A 15693-nucleotide genomic window follows, 5' to 3' on the forward strand; every position below is an offset into this window, starting at 1 on the left:
CGTTCCCAGGTCTGAAGTGAGTAGTGTACATTTGACTGAGATACACACGGCCGCTCCGTTGCCCTACTGTGGTAACAAACCGTGCGGGTTCACTTCGTTTGGGACATCTTCAACTCAACTCTGCTGCTGCAGACTCAACACGACGACGAGACGTCCCCTGCTCTCCTGAACTTGCCAGCGACTGAAACTGACGCGGAGAAGCCTGGGTCTGCATGCATCGGGGACCGGTGAGTAGCATAGCTAGGAACTGGTCGCCCTCCTGCAGGAGCCCATAGCTTTTCCCCGCTGTGTCAAAACAGCACGCCTTTCCGTACTCGCGCTCTGCTTCTGCCCACAGTGGAGGCTGCGCTTGAGTCGCGGAACTCTGTTCTTCTTCATTTGTGCACTAAACTGAAGTGCCTGATTCCCTCGAAGAGACTCCCCTTTTTGCCCGTTGGCACCACCGTGTGCAGGTACTTTTGAGCACAAGGCTCCACTCTTCGTAGGGCTCGGACTTCCTTTTAGTTAGGTGCCTCTGAAGGCGGACTGGGTCTAAGCATTATTTCGCACTGCCTGTTTTCCTTCCTTTTTAGGTGAACTACACATTTCGTGCATCTAACGCTTGAGACTTGTTTGTATTTGTATATATATTGTATTGGTATGGTATGTGTTGGTTTACTAGAGTTGTATTGTGATTTCTCGCTACGGTCATTGTTTTAAAGGCCTTGGAATAAATGTGTATATATTTTTAATATAACACCTGTTTGGAGTAGTTTGTAAGTGTCCTTGCTTTGTGTGCTCATTGCGGGCTTTCAGTCACCCTCACCCCTCTTGAGACCTAGTCTTGACTGCCGCGATCGCTACCCTGATTGGTCTGGCTTGTCCAGAGGTTACCGTGTTCCAAGTAATTAGGTTGGCCTTCTGAACTTCTGCGCCGCCAGGACAGAGTTCAGAAATCCGTCTTAACAGGGGCTACTTACTAGGTAAGCGGCCCCCTTCCCCCGTGGTCCCAAACCATGGGGCCACAGCGCCGGAGACCCCCGGGGGCAGATGATCACTGCCCCCAGGGGTGAAAATCCAAAAAAATAATCAAAAATTCGAGGGAAGGGGGGAGGTGGCAGGGGTTTTGGCGCCCTGCGGCCCACTAGGCCACCAGGTATAGAGGAAAAAATGGTGTCCTTGGAAAGGGGAGGTTCTCCCCTTTCCAAGGACACCACATATATGAGGCATTGTTGGTCACAGATCAGCGCAGACCACCATGGATCCGTTTGTGACTTTTGGGGGGTGAGGGGGGCTGCTTCAAGTAAGCAGCCCCGGCCCCCGAAGCATGGGGGTACATATGTGCACAACCCTGGGGGCAGATGGCTGATCATCTGCCCCCAGAGAAGGGGACAAAAAGAAAAAAAGAATAATAATAAATAGAACGGGGATGGGGGTGGGGGCCTGGGATTTTTTTGCCCCCATGAAATGGTGGTGGCCCTCCCCCTCCCACACCAAGTGGAAAGGGGGGGCACCCCTTGTTGCCCTCCCTGGGGGCAGATTTATGCCCCCAGGCAGGAGTACATGAGGTGGCCCCCCATCCAATTTGGGGGTGGAGGTGAGGGCCACCAGGAATTAGTGTGCAGGCCCCCCAAAGGATGGGGCCTGCAGGTTAGACCCCCCCATGGGCAGATGTCTGATCATCTGCCCCCAGGGAAGGCGGCAAAACAAAAACAAACAAAATAAATGAAAATAACGAAAGGGAATGTTGGGTGGGATTGGGGGGCCACTAGCCACCAGGGATATAGTTTACTGAAAAGGGGGGTGGCCCTCTCCCCCTAACCCCAAGGGGAAATGGGGAACCCCTTGTAGCCCTCCCTGGGGGCAGATATCTGCTCCTAGGAAGAGGCATCTGACCCCAGGGAGGGCTGCATGAGATGCCCCCCTCTTATCTGCCCCCAGGGAGGGCTGAATAAGATGCCCCCCTGCATTTGGTGTGGGGGGGTAGAGACACCCCCCATTACATTAGAAAATTACCCGGCGGTTTAGTGTTCCCCTTAGCCCACCCTAAATTTTAGTGTACCTTTTCCATTTTTTTCTTTGTTTACAAAACTTGCCTTGGCGCAGAGGGGCACATAGGTGTGCCAACCTGGCGCTGGGGTGCCAAAACCTTACTGGCCCACCCACTGGGGGGCTGTCCCCCCCCACCCCAAATGGAGGGGGGTGTACCTCACGCAGCCGTTTGTAGGAGGGCCAGGGAGGCCTGCATGAGGTCCCCCGCCACCTATTTGGGGTGAGGGGGGAGAGGGCCCCCAAAAATGGTGGGACAGGCCCCCCAGTGGGTGGGACAGTAAGGTTTGGGCACCCCAGCGCCAGATTGGCACACCAATGTGCCCCTCTGCGCCAAGGGGAGTTGGGTTACCAAAAGAAAAAAGTGAAAACACCCTAGGTCCAAATCTGTAGGTTGCCCACATGAACAAAATGGTCAGTGGCGAAAGGCTTGGGGTTACCAGTGGGTTACCCTTTTCCTTTTGCGCCTCCGGTAGGTGCACCCACACATGTGAGGTACCGTTTTCATCGGGACACCTGTGGGAACGCAGGATGGTAGGCCATGTGTTGTTGGTGGCGTGTTTCGGTGGGTGCGCCGAGTGAAATGTGCCGAAAATGCTTTTTTTCCCCCACATTTCGGACTTTGCGGGGGGGGTCTGGGTAATAAATTCTGGGCCTATTTGTGCAAATCATACCTCTGCGGATTCCCACGGGTGTCCTCTTTTCGGAAATGCATGGGGTTCCCTGTTTTCCTTGGTGGCTTGGACACCCGAGGCCCATATCTGTATGTTGTGCTTGTCTGGAGAAAATGTCAAATTCAGGTGTCGAAACAGACTTGGGGATAACTGTGTTTTAGGCTTTCCCCTTGGCGCCTAGGTAGGTGCACCCACACATGTGAGGTATCGTTTTCATCGGGACACCTGTGGGAACGCGGGATGGAAGGCCATGTGTTGTTGGCGGCGTGTTTCGATGGGTGCACCGAGTGAAATGTGCGGAAAATGCGTTTTTTCTGCCACATTTCGGACTTTGCGGGGGTGTCTGGGTAATAAATTCTGGGCCGATTTGTGCAAATCATACTTCTGCGGATTCCCACGGGTGTCCTCTTTTCTGACATGCGTGGGGTTCCCTGTTTTCCTTGGTGGCTTGGACACCCGAGGCCCATATCTGTATGTTGCGTATTTCTTCAGAAAGTTTGAAATTCAGGTGTGAAAACAGACTTGGGGTTACCTGTGTTTTAGGCTTTCCTCTTGGCGTCCAGGTAGGTGCACCCACACATGTGAGGTACCGTTTTCATCGGGACACCTGTGGGAACGCAGGAAGGTATAACATTTGTTGTGTTTGTGTGGTTTTCATAACGTTTTGACCCATTTGCTGGTGCCCTTTGTCACACAACCCTTTCATTTCCCAAATGTGACCTCCATTTAGTCGCTGCTTTAGGCACCAGTCACTTTTGTAACCTGCACAAGTCACCTACCCTTGAAAAGGTCTGCCTGTGCTCTTTCAAAAAATGGATGCTTGCCGTTCCTCACCACATTGGTTTTCCCGATTTACACATGCTAAGTGCGTCTGTTCAGGCCGTGAGCATAAAACTCCTGTGTACCGTGGCTCAGTGTTTGGCTTGTGGTAATGCTTGTTTTGTAAAACACTACAAAAAATGTGTGCTTTCCTAACTGCAAGAGTTGGGGGAATGTAGCGGAGCATTGCTTTTCTCAAAATTCATAGAAGCCATTGCCGTACCAAGCCAACCATGTCCAACACATACCTTTTTTTCGGTCATTTTCCCGCTTTTCCCCAATCTATGGCATTTTCCCCTACCTAGTTGTTGCCTGACCTATGCAAATCACCCCTTCCTAAACTTGGAATTTTGTCTTCTTTTCAGAAATATATGCCTTTCTGTCCTCCAATTCGCCTTTCCTTACTCTTTTCTTCCATTCCGTCTATGCATGTCCAATTGGCAAAAATTGCCAAAATCGCCTAACTCTCACAAAACAGTTGATAACCACATCAAAATAAAAAAAAAATCTTTTCCACTCAACCTGTTCTTGAAAGCCAGGAAATTGGGGAACTCAGCATAGCAAACCATTTGTTCCTAGCTCTTACAAGGAAATAACCACAGGCTTCTTTGTACATCATGTTATTGGCATTTTTTGAAAAAACCCAACATTTTCACCGTTATTGCTTATTTTATCTCACCCCCCTACAGCAACCTAGTATTCCTGGGTGAGGTTACGACCGCCTACATGTGGGGAAAAAAGGAGCCGAATTTGGCTGAGATATCTCATGTAGCAAAAAAGTTACAAGGCATTGAATGGCCACATACCGAAATCACCAAAGAGGCCCTGGCACTGGGGGGAAATACCCATGGCACTTAAACGGTTAATAAATGGGGATTTGTGGGTAAAATGGTTCAGAAATCAATGTTTGTTTTGGTGCGCAAATTAAATAAATATCCCACACAGTCTCTTTGAGGAACAGTAAGAATATAAAGGTAGTACTGTACTTACTTTTTTTTGCGGAATGACCAGGTTTCTTCGGATATGTCGTTTGCAGTTTAGATGCTGTTGATTTTCAGGAGAGTAGTCTTCACTGCAATTGTAAAAAGAAGTTAGTAAATTTGTGTGTTTACAGCAGTGATGTTACTGTACACGCTCATTTTCCATCTTTCGTCAGAGTATTCTCCTTTGATATCTCAACACAGTGCATGTGTGCATTTCACTTCACAATGTGCTGCCTTTGTATGTTATTTGCAGTATGTTAGTTGAACCTGATTCGCAAATGAGTATAATTTTTAGTTATGAAAATGCCTTGTTTTTTTTAAGCTGTGTTGTCCATAGCATAGAGGTTTGTAAGTTATAGGTCATTATAGTAGATGGGAAAAATTTCACTACTTTCATATTATATGTACGAATCCGAAAAATCGGATGGAGATGTCACCACAGCAATTGGGAGCGTTTATTTTTCTCATACGATCGCAGGTGAAGTAGCATTAATGTAGGCGGTATACAGTAAATAATTGTGACATTTTCTAATGGAAAATCGGGTTTCGCGCTAAATAGGGAGCGTTGTTACGTATGTATAGGTTATGCGGGAGACAGTAAGAAGTAGTGCGGTTTGTCAATGAAAAATCGGAAGTCTTGCACTTAAAGGGGGAGCGTTGGTATGTATTGGCTATGTACATTTAGTGGCATTTGTTTAAATGATATCACAAGGGTTGCACATGTTCTCTGATTAAAATATGCATACCTGTACTTTATACTCATGCATGTGCGCATGCATGGAGCTGTACGTAGAAATCCGCAAAACTTGCACAGTAGTTTTTGAAGTAGGTGCTTTGCAATGATATGCGACTTGCATTCAGAGTGATCAATAGTACATTTGAAGTGCAAAATTTTGATGACGGAGTTAGATGTAGAGATGTAGAACGTGATTGGTGGATGGATTTGTGACTGCTTAGCTATGTCCAATGAGGGAATGGATTTGCGAGTGATGTGGAAAGGGTAGAAGGACTGGCTAAGAGTTACGTGCCACACGTAGAAAGCGCTTGTCCGCGGATAGGGCGTGCCACATACGGGGTTCTACAGCAAATCCAGCATGGAAAGGGGACTGTAGGCATCAGCAAATCAGATGTTCACATTGTTCTTTTGTGTCGAAAGATGGTGCGTGTACTGAAGATGGCAGAGGTGGAGAGAGTCAGGGTTTTGGTGCTTGGAGATATTTGTGTCCGTGGTTTACAGCACTATTCCGAAAGTAGGCATGTGGCACACAATTTCGATGTGAGAGGAGTGGAGGTGGTGTGGAGCGCTGAGACTGATCGCAATGTTGCGGCAATTCTTCAAGTTTGCAGAGACATGCGTAGGATGACCAGTCCCCATGTGGTACTTTTGCACTACGGTGCTTGCCATTTGGGCTACGTGAGTTCACTTACTTTGTTGGAAGATTTGGAACAGTTGGTGCAAGCAGTCATTAACATCTTTCCAACTGCGAAAGTAATTTTTTCTGGCTTACTCCCTAGAGGAAAATGGGACAACAGTTCTGTTTTCTGTCCTGATCAAAGTATTGGGAGGTGTAACATCAATCATGGCATGCGTGCTTTCATGTTACGAGCTGGTATGTTTTTCTGCAGCCACGAGAACATTGTTCCCAGTAATGCGGCTTATTTTGAAGCAGATGGTGTTGCGTTATCTTCTTTGGGAAATGCCATGTTCTTTTGGAATGTAAGGCTTGCTTTGGAGAAGGTTCTGTAATGATTGTAGGAGTAAAGTAAGAAGAAAAAATATTTTTAAAAAAACAAAATAACAGGTGTCTGTAAGGCATCTGCCCAAAAAACAAAAAAAAACGGCTCTTTTCATAGCCCACCTTAAAGGGGAAAAGGGGAATAATATTTAAATGTACAGTCGTCACGCTCTGATCCTCTACGTGTCCACGGACATGGCGGTAGTCTGCAGGCAGCGGGTATTACCAACGGGGATTCTGGGGTGGAGACGCATGCAAATGAGAATGTGCGAAGGTAGGGATTGGTCAGTAAAGTTCAGTGGCTGTGTTCTGAACGGAGAAATTTAGTGAGAACATATTTTCCCTGACAGGAGACCAGACAGCTATGGCTCTGTGTGCTCGAAAGCAGATTATCTGGCTTTTGGGAGACTCATGGATACATTGGTTGAAGGTGCATGCAGAAGGTTGCAGTCTATCTGCAGATCTTGGATTTCCTCATGTGGAAGTGCACTGACATGGCGTGCGTGGAATGAGGTGGCTGGACTTGGTACCTCTCTGTGCTACTTTACAGACAGAGCTTCATCCTGATATAATTATGATTAATTGCAGAGGAAACAGTTTAGGCCATGTCTCTGGAATTTCTTTGAAATTTGCAATGAAGGAAGGACTTGCGAAGGTCATGGACATGTTTCCAAATTGCCAAATCGTTTTTTCCCGTATTGCACAAAGACAAATATGGCTGCGTTCTTCTGCATTTGGTCCACAAATGGAGAAAGCGAGGCGCAATGTCAATAAGGCTGTTTGTGCCTTTCTAAGAGATGTTGGCATGTCCTCATTCCACAATGAAAACATTTTGTTTCGCAGCACTTTCATTTTTCGCAGAGATGGAGTCCATCTCACATATGCTGGCAATCAGATTTTTCTTCGCAATGTACAAAATGCATTGCAACCTTTTCTGGATTCATAGTCACCTATTTGGCAATCCGTTTTTTCGAATCCACAGTTTTTGAAACACACAACACCACCGAAAGGCTCTTTTCAGAGCCACCACTTACTCCCAGCGAAAAGTGCATTGGTTTTGCTCCGCTTGCACCCTGCATTTTTGTGCTTGCTACGACTGTCCGCAGACTTTTTGAAAAATGCACGGGGGCCTACACCGGTCACTTGATAGTTCTATTGTTAAACTGAGAAAGGCGGCTCTGAAAAGAGCCTTTTTTGTAATTCTTGTTGTTTTCCAGTTTATTGCTTTTCAGCACACGACATACTAGGAGAGGAGGGCAAAGGAGGGACGGAAGCGACACCAACCACAGGGATAAGAAAGGGCAGGTGGAGAGAGAAAGATGTAGGGTGGGCTTTAGTTAGGTAGGGCTGTTCTTCTGGTGCTCCGTGACCGTAGTCTCAAAAGCACTTCCAAGACTCTTCCCCCCTGCAGAGTACTGCGTTGCAGTACATACACAATAGTGTGACCCTCGAATGGTAAGGGTCAACAGCATCGCAAATGGCTTGTGAGGCAGCTGGAGGGATGCGCTCCCCCACAGGAGTGTCTCTTGTGGTGAGGGGATCGGACACGGACGATGCTGTGGACAAACTCAATCTACTACATTCTTCACATGGCACCACCTTGAGAATGTCCGCACTGTGGAAAGAAGTAAGGTGTCGCTTCATGTTTGTCGTACCAAAGCTGTACGCACCAGGTCTCCCGCGACTCAGCACCAAATTGCACTACTTACACATGACCTGGTTCGCACGTGCTTTTGGTACGTTCCCAAAAACGGTAAACAACCGCCACACCCACGACTCCTGGCGAGTGCTTGTAGTGCGGTGTTCCTCCACCTCATTCTCTTCTTCCTCTTCTTCCTCGCTCTCTACATCCTCACCCGTATTTCCCTCTGCAGGTCCTTGGGGAGGTGGTGGCGGTGGAGGGTTTGGGGGTGGTGCTGAGGCTAATGAAGCAACAGCAGCCATGGATGCCATAAGTATTAGTCGGCTAATGTTCGCTACAGCAGTAAAGGCAGCACAACTCAATCTGCTATAGCCAGAAGCAAAATGAAGATGAGCTCGGGGGTGTGGCCATTTATAGGGGTGGAGGGGTGCGGCTCGTGACCATATCGATCACTCCACTCAAAAGCGTTGCAAAAATTCTAAACACTTTGAAAGGTTGTGCCATTGTATGGGACATGTGAAATGGTGATTTTATACTGTAAAATAATTTCCAATGTTTGTATAAGTTCTTTTGAAATGCTGCGGAAGCAGACAAACTGCGCAAATTAGTCCACACGCTCAGCGTGGGTGCGGTAACATGATGACGTTGTGAACACATCCGCAAAGGAAATGGCTGCCCGCTGGACACCAAATGCAGAGTTACGGACGTGCGCATGCGCGCGGGAGTTCTACGGACAGTGTTCGGGTCCTGAAACTAATTAAAAATGCGACACAAGTGAGACGGACATTTAGGGACAGGCGCGATGTTCGCAGTACTTATGGGTGTGGTGCGCATGTGCGTAGATGTTCTGCTGACTGCACGGCCAGGTGCAGTGTCCTTAGGACATCTCCATTTTGTTTGAAGATGACATTTGTGATGTCATCTTTGATGTCCTGGGTGTTAGTCTTAGCAATGCACGTAAGTGGCGCGAGTTATGGTTGCTTAGCTTACCACAACTAGTGAATGTTCACGGTTTTTCGGTTTTACTTTGAACCATAACGTCCCTTTAACAAAGTTTTTTTACTGAGTATATATATATATATATATATATATATATATATATATATATATATATATATATAATCATTCCTGCACCGGCGAATGCTCACAGACGCAGTAACTGCTGTGCAGCTGCTACACAGACCCTGCTCTGGAGTAAGTGACTATATATATATATATACATGGCCTACGGTAGCGCCCATGTAGTTATGGTTAAGTTGCTAAACTCATAGGTAGAGCACTTTTTGGGCGGCTTATAACTTTGCTCCCCCTGGACGAATCCTCACCAAACTATGGCCCACTCTGAATTTTGTTGCAAAGTTTGGTGAGGGTTTGGTGAAGGGGGGGTAAATTTATAGGGGGGTGGTCCCAAAATGTCTTTTTTTCCCATAGACATAATGGGGAAAAAACTTTGCTCACACCTACAGCCCAAACCGCTGGACGGATTTTCACCAAATTTGCGGCAGGAGCGGTGGCTTGGTCCTGAAAGCGTGCTTTTGTTAATTTGGTGTAAATCCGTCCAGTAGTTTTTTTTCTAAATGACAAAAACGTAAGGCAAAAAAATGAGTGATATCTATGTCCGGTCCGCGGACTCACTTCCATGTTCGGTCCGCAGACTGGCCTCGGATTGGCTGTACTGTCCTAGGCTTGCCTCTGATTGGCCAGAAAAATTTGCTGACTTTTGCGTGGTCCGCAGACATCGGGACACGGCTGCTGATTGGGTGGTGAGAAAACGAGAAATGCGTCAGTTTCCCTGAAACGCCCACCATCTTGGATTCACAGACTTTTTTGGGGTCTGCGAACAGCGCAGTGAAAACATAAAAAAAAGGCAGCATTTCACTTGTCAAACTCAACAAACAATCTCTGGAGATGTGGGAGGGGGGATGAGGATTGGATTTGATATGGCCATCAGAAGCCAAAAAACGGGTTGTTTCACCCCCGAAAGTCTGCGAAACTCCAGATGTTCTGGGGCAGTCCTGTGGTGTTCGCGAACACTGCAGATGTCCTGGGGCAGTCCTGTGGTGTTCACAGACACTTCAGATGTCCTAGGACATCTGTACCTATTTCTGTATGTGTATAAAGATAAAGGTAAATTCCCTAATTATTTATTATTGGGGGCTCAATTCTCAAACAGGAATATGAAAAGTCACTAAGCCAAAGAATGAAGAATTGATTACCCCTCTCTACATAGGAGTCTGGAGGTCAAATAGAGAAGTGGTTTGACAACATAATTAGTGCTTAAAACACATTATGACAATGCATCAACATTTATAGAGTTTACCTCTATCACAGGTGGTAAGCTGCCACACCAACAAACAGAAAATATAAGACTGAATGATTGAACATATTATTTTAATAGTTGGTAAAAGTACAGAATGTAAAAGTCCACGATTTAAATACAATGTAGCTCTAACATACGATGGTTACAGACACTTAAACAACCTAAAGCAAGGGGTGTAAGTCATCAATTGGGCATTACTTTATAACATAAATGTATCAGATTACTATTGTTAGTAATCCTTTTCCGATAGTCGACATAGCTTAAATTGGACACTATCTTTAGTGCCTTTTTTAACATGGATATGAAGGCCATCTTCAGGACAGGACAATTTCTTCCGAAACAACTTCAATTTAATGAGTTACCCCAGTTGTTTGATGTAATTATAACATCACAGATTTATTATTCCAGGCTCTATGGGAGCTGCATAGTGTAAAAATATGTCAGCGAAAACAATTTATTTGGCACCAATGACTGGTGCTGCAGTCCGCTCACTACGTTCTTGTGGCAAGGGAGAATATCCCAACTGTGGTCTTTCAAGGTCGTGCTCGAGTTACTTGCTAGCAGAACTGAAGACTATTAACTGGCGTAATTCAAATGGTTTGATGACTTTTTAGATCTATCAGAGCGGGTTGGTATACAATGCCTTAACCTGGGGAAAGGGTAATCACACACTGGCGTTTGTAATGAAATCACCAAAAGGCTGTTTACTGTGGCCATTAACAGGATCTAAGATCAACCGGCTGTTGTAGATTAGCAGTTTCTCTGAGGTTCTGCAGCCACGGAGAGTGTTTGCCATGCAAGATGCAGTGAGACTAGAATCCACGCCTAACATCAGGGTTGGGAAAAGCAGTTTTTGGATGGCTTATAACTTTTGCGCCATTCGATGAAACTGCATGTAATTTTGCAATTCTATTCTAGAACTAATCCTCAATGGTTTTGCAAAGTCTTGTGGAATTCTGTCAAGAGGGGGCAAAATTAGAGAGGGGGTCTCAAAATATTGTAAAGGCATATAAATGTGGTGTCATTTGACGAATCTGCAAAACATTTGGCGAAACGATTTTGGATCTAGATATAAATGGTTTTCTAAAGTTTGGTGGGATTTTCTCAAGAGGGGGCAAAATTAGAGGAGGGGTCTCAACATTTTTAGATGGCTTATAACTTTGTTGCTATTTGACGAATGCGGACAAAAGTTTTGAGAAAGATTATAGACCCAACCTTCAGTGTTTGTGTAAAGACTGAATGGATTTTGTCAAGTGCGGGCTAAGTTATATAGCTATTATATGTACATACATTTTGACACTTTAAAAAAAATAAAACATGGGCGGATTTCGAGCAAACTCGTGAGGAGCATTGGCAAGGGCATTAAAGCATGGTTTTGCAAATGGGCCTGTGTTTTATTTGTTGACAAGTGTAATAATGTAGGTACAAAAAATAGTCATTTACCCTTGGTGACTGAGGTATAGCCTGTGGCCGTGGGCAGTAGCCAGATTGTCTGGGTCATGGCATAAGGTCATGACGCAGACAATCTGGCTACTGGCCATTACCGCTAGGGACATAAAATAGTGGTAAAGTGGCTATGTCTACCTGGGACCGGCTATGTGGTAAAGTTATTCGATGGTAGGATAGGTTTGAAAGGGAAAAAAAGTGCTTGTGGTAATATGTTCATAGGGTTTTGCAGGCTTCCATGGCAAGGGAAGAGGGGCTGTGTACGGAGCCCCGCCTTCTCTTTCCAGCGTCCCACTGTAGGAAGGATAATCCTTCCTTCTTACAGCGGGACGCCTGCAGCGTCCCGCTATAGGAAGGAAAAGCTATGTTTTAGCCCCCTGGGTTCCCACTTTGGGAACCATGGGTGTGCTGATGGCTTTTAGCCCCCATTTCAGGGGCTGCAATGGATGATAATGGTCTGTAGCCCTCCTTATTTATTTATGACGCACCAATGCCCACAGACATCAGGCTGTGTGGTTACAGTATTTGTTGAGGAAGATGAGGTGGAGGAAGACGGCTTACTACTTGCTGAGAAAGCAATAACCTTTTTGAGAGCATTGCGGTCATTGGATTTGGTGTGGCAGCGCGTGGAGGTGGTCCCGTAGGAGTACTGTCCAGGTAGTCTGCAACTGAGTACCCAGTGCATTTCACTTTGGTAGCTTTAGCCTTTGGTACACTCCCAACAATAGCAAAGAACTGGCACACCCATGATTCGATCTTGGTGCTAGAAGTAGGCACTTCCTCTACCTCATCTTCTTGGTCCTATTCATTGTCTTTGAAAGTACTGCGCTTTTTTTGTTGGGAAGGTCCTCCAGCTGGTGGTGGTGGTGGTGGCTGTTGGGGAGGAGGTATGGCTGATAACTGATGCCATTTGTAAGATAAATTGCAGTTTGATAAAATTCTTTCAAGTCTGTACTGTGTACTAGATTGGTAATGGATAATGAGTACGAAAAGGTGTAGGAGGTGTGCAAGGTAAATTTTGAAGTTGAAAGTTCCTAGATCAGTAGAAAATGTAGTTCCGAACTGTCCGCGAAGAACAGATCTTATCGTGAAGTGCGGATGGGTTCTCGGACACGTCATCATGCTGCGCGCCAGCATATGGTCATGTGGCACTCTCCGGAAGGTCCGCAATGAAGTCAGATGTTCGTAGATGTCTACAGATGCAAAACTAGTTGAAATAATTGCCAAAAGTGTATAGAAGTGTTAAAAATGATTCTAGAAGGTAGGAAATGACAGAGTTTTAAGGTGACACTTTGTAAATTGTACACAAATATTGTTATATTTGGTAAGTATGATATTAGTAAGTTGTAGGAAATTAGCATGCACTGGTAAAAACCCATGAAATTCACTGAAAAGACGTTGTAAAAGGGACGTTATGGTTAAGATGGACTAATAAAAAACCTATGAAATTCAATGAAAAAACTTTGTTAAAGGGACCTTATGGTTAAGTTGGACTAATAAAAACCTATGAAATTCAATGAAAAAACTTTGTTAAAGGGACCTTATGGTTAAGTTGGACTAATAAAAACCTATGAAATTCCATGAAAAAACTTTGTTAAAGGGATGTTATGGTTACAAGTAAAATCGAAAACCCCCTGAAATTCGCCAGTTATGGTAAGCTAAGCAACCATAACTCACGCCACCACCGTGCACTGCTAAGACTAACACCCAGGACATCAAAGATGACATCACAAATAGCATTGATGACATAAAATGTGCATTTACTTTTCATACAAGGGGTTGTGAATGTAATGTTGGCAAAAAAGTATCAGGGATTATCGGGAGATGTGTAATAAACTACATACTTCATCACGCAATGTAGTGTTCTAAAGAACATTCCATTGCAGTGTTCTTTCTAGTACAGGAACCTACTTCTACAGAAATGTAGGTATTGGCTGCAGCATACACACAGAGGTGCTATATTTGTAATTTTCCAAAGTTATATAATAAAATGGTGAAGGCTTCTGTATCAGACTTTTCCATACTGTGAAACATGTACGAAGTAGCTAATAATCTATTACTTACTACATATTTCTACTAATACACACAAAACATAAATAGACTCCAATGCATACAAATATGGGGCTTATATATGGAGAGTAAAGTAAGCAAACAAGAGGCAGTATCATTAGCAAATGTGTATAATCTACATGATTGTATTCACGCACAAAAATGATTGCTGTGTTTCAGGCCTGCTTCTTCCCCTATATCTGTACATCATAAGATGCGATTAAATTCTAAGGAAAGTAGTGTAAGAACATGTGAGAATAGCAATATCTATACATGTAATACCTTTTGAAAGATAAGTTTCTGACTGTCAGTAAATAAACCCACCTGGCCTAGATATGGCAGTGAACAAAAAAGAAGGGGCTAGACATGTGATGTCATCAAAGATATTTGTGATGTGATGGCGCGAGTTATGGTTGCTTAGCTTGCTTAGCTTACCATAATTGGCGAATTTCAGGGGTTTTTCGATTTTACTTGTCACCATAACGTCCTTTTAACAATGTTTTTTCATTGAAAATATATATATATATATATATATATATATATATTTTCAATCACACGGCCCGCGGTAGCAGACGTGTAGTTATGGTTAAGTTACTAAACTCCTCAGTTTATAACTTCGCTCCTCCTCGACGCATCCTCAACAAACTTTGCAAGAAAAGTATATGGCCAGCTCTGCTCTGAAGTTATAGGAGGGGGTGGGAGGGTCCCAATTATTATTTTTCCATAGACTGAATGGGGAAATTTTGCACACGTCTACAGCCCGAACGGCTGGATGGATTTTTACCCGTAAAATCCCACCAGTACTTTTGTTGCAAAGAACTGAAATGCACATCCCACCAAAGTAGTGATATCTGGGTCCGCTCCGCTGACTCATTTCCCTGTTCGCTCTGCGGACAGAAGTGTCATTGGCTCACGGTACGGCGTGCTGTTGGAGAAGTTTTGACGCGGCCGGTGGTTGGCAGGATGGAGGCGTTGTGTGCGTCAACATTTTTTGTGAAAGCCATCATGGTGTATTGAAGGACAGTGCGGCGGCGGAAGGTTCTGGAAAATGTACTGTACGGAAGGTGTTGGCGGCAATAAGGGAGGGAACGGGCGGGGGAGTGAGAAGTGGTTCATGTGACATATGCAGACAAGTACTTTGTGTGGTTATTGGAGGTAGATGTCCTAACGGCCCCATAGCTTCTGACGCAAACTATTTGCGGTGACCTCTTTTCATGGTGAGTGGTGGCAGCTCAATTGCAAGAAGGGAGTGATTTGCACATGACATAGGTTGGGTGGGAGCGCGGGTGCCTGTGCACTGCGCATGGAATGCGGTATTGGGCACATGGTGGCATGCATGGGTGAATGAAGGTGCAGTGGGTCTGTGGAAGGATTATACTATTGGGGGCATGGCCAAAGGCCGTAGGGTGTACCGCATGCACTCAAGAGCATAGGGCTGCAACATACCCACTGCAGGAACGCATGTTTAACTCTGCATTCGGTAGGGGGTGGTGCTTGCATAGTGTGGTTGCAGTAGGGCCAGTGTTGCGAACAGATTGTGGGTAGGTTGGCAGTGACACAGTACTTTGTGAATGGAAGTGGGTAGGGCCATAGTATGTGAATGAAAGTGCACACGGGTGCAGGAGAGTGTTTTTTTTTTTTTTTTTACATTATGTTAATTGTTGCTGCATGGCGGTGCGCAGGTTGGGTCGGAGTGCTGGTGGCAGTGGTGTGTATGTGGATGGTCGTAGTTGGTGGCATTACGTTGCTGTGGGTGTGTTCAAGGCCTGGACTATTGGGTCCATGCTAAAGGCCGTAGGCCGTAGGCAATGCACTCAAGAGCCTACGCCTTGAGGACAGCCACAGCAGTAATGCATTTTTGAATGTGCATCAGTAGAGTGTGGTGACATGTAAGGAATGGTTGTGGAGCACATTTCAGCCATTATAGGCCAGTGTTGCAAACAGATTGTGGGTAGGTTGGCAGTGGTACAATACTTTGTGAATGGAAGTGGCTATG

The 15693-nt window shown here is 45.3% G+C and overlaps 1 long non-coding RNA gene across 1 annotated transcript in view; it reads left to right on the forward strand.

Moving 5' to 3' along the window:
* The window catches only part of LOC138488208 (uncharacterized), a 214374-nt gene that overhangs the window by 13303 nt on the left and 185378 nt on the right, over positions 1 to 15693 (forward strand). The gene's annotated exons all lie outside the window — the stretch shown is intronic.

The sequence above is a fragment of the Ambystoma mexicanum genome, chromosome 9 (genome assembly GCF_040938575.1).
Source record: "Ambystoma mexicanum isolate Mex_15411 chromosome 9, UKY_AmexF1_1, whole genome shotgun sequence".
Taxonomy (NCBI): domain Eukaryota; kingdom Metazoa; phylum Chordata; class Amphibia; order Caudata; family Ambystomatidae; genus Ambystoma; species Ambystoma mexicanum.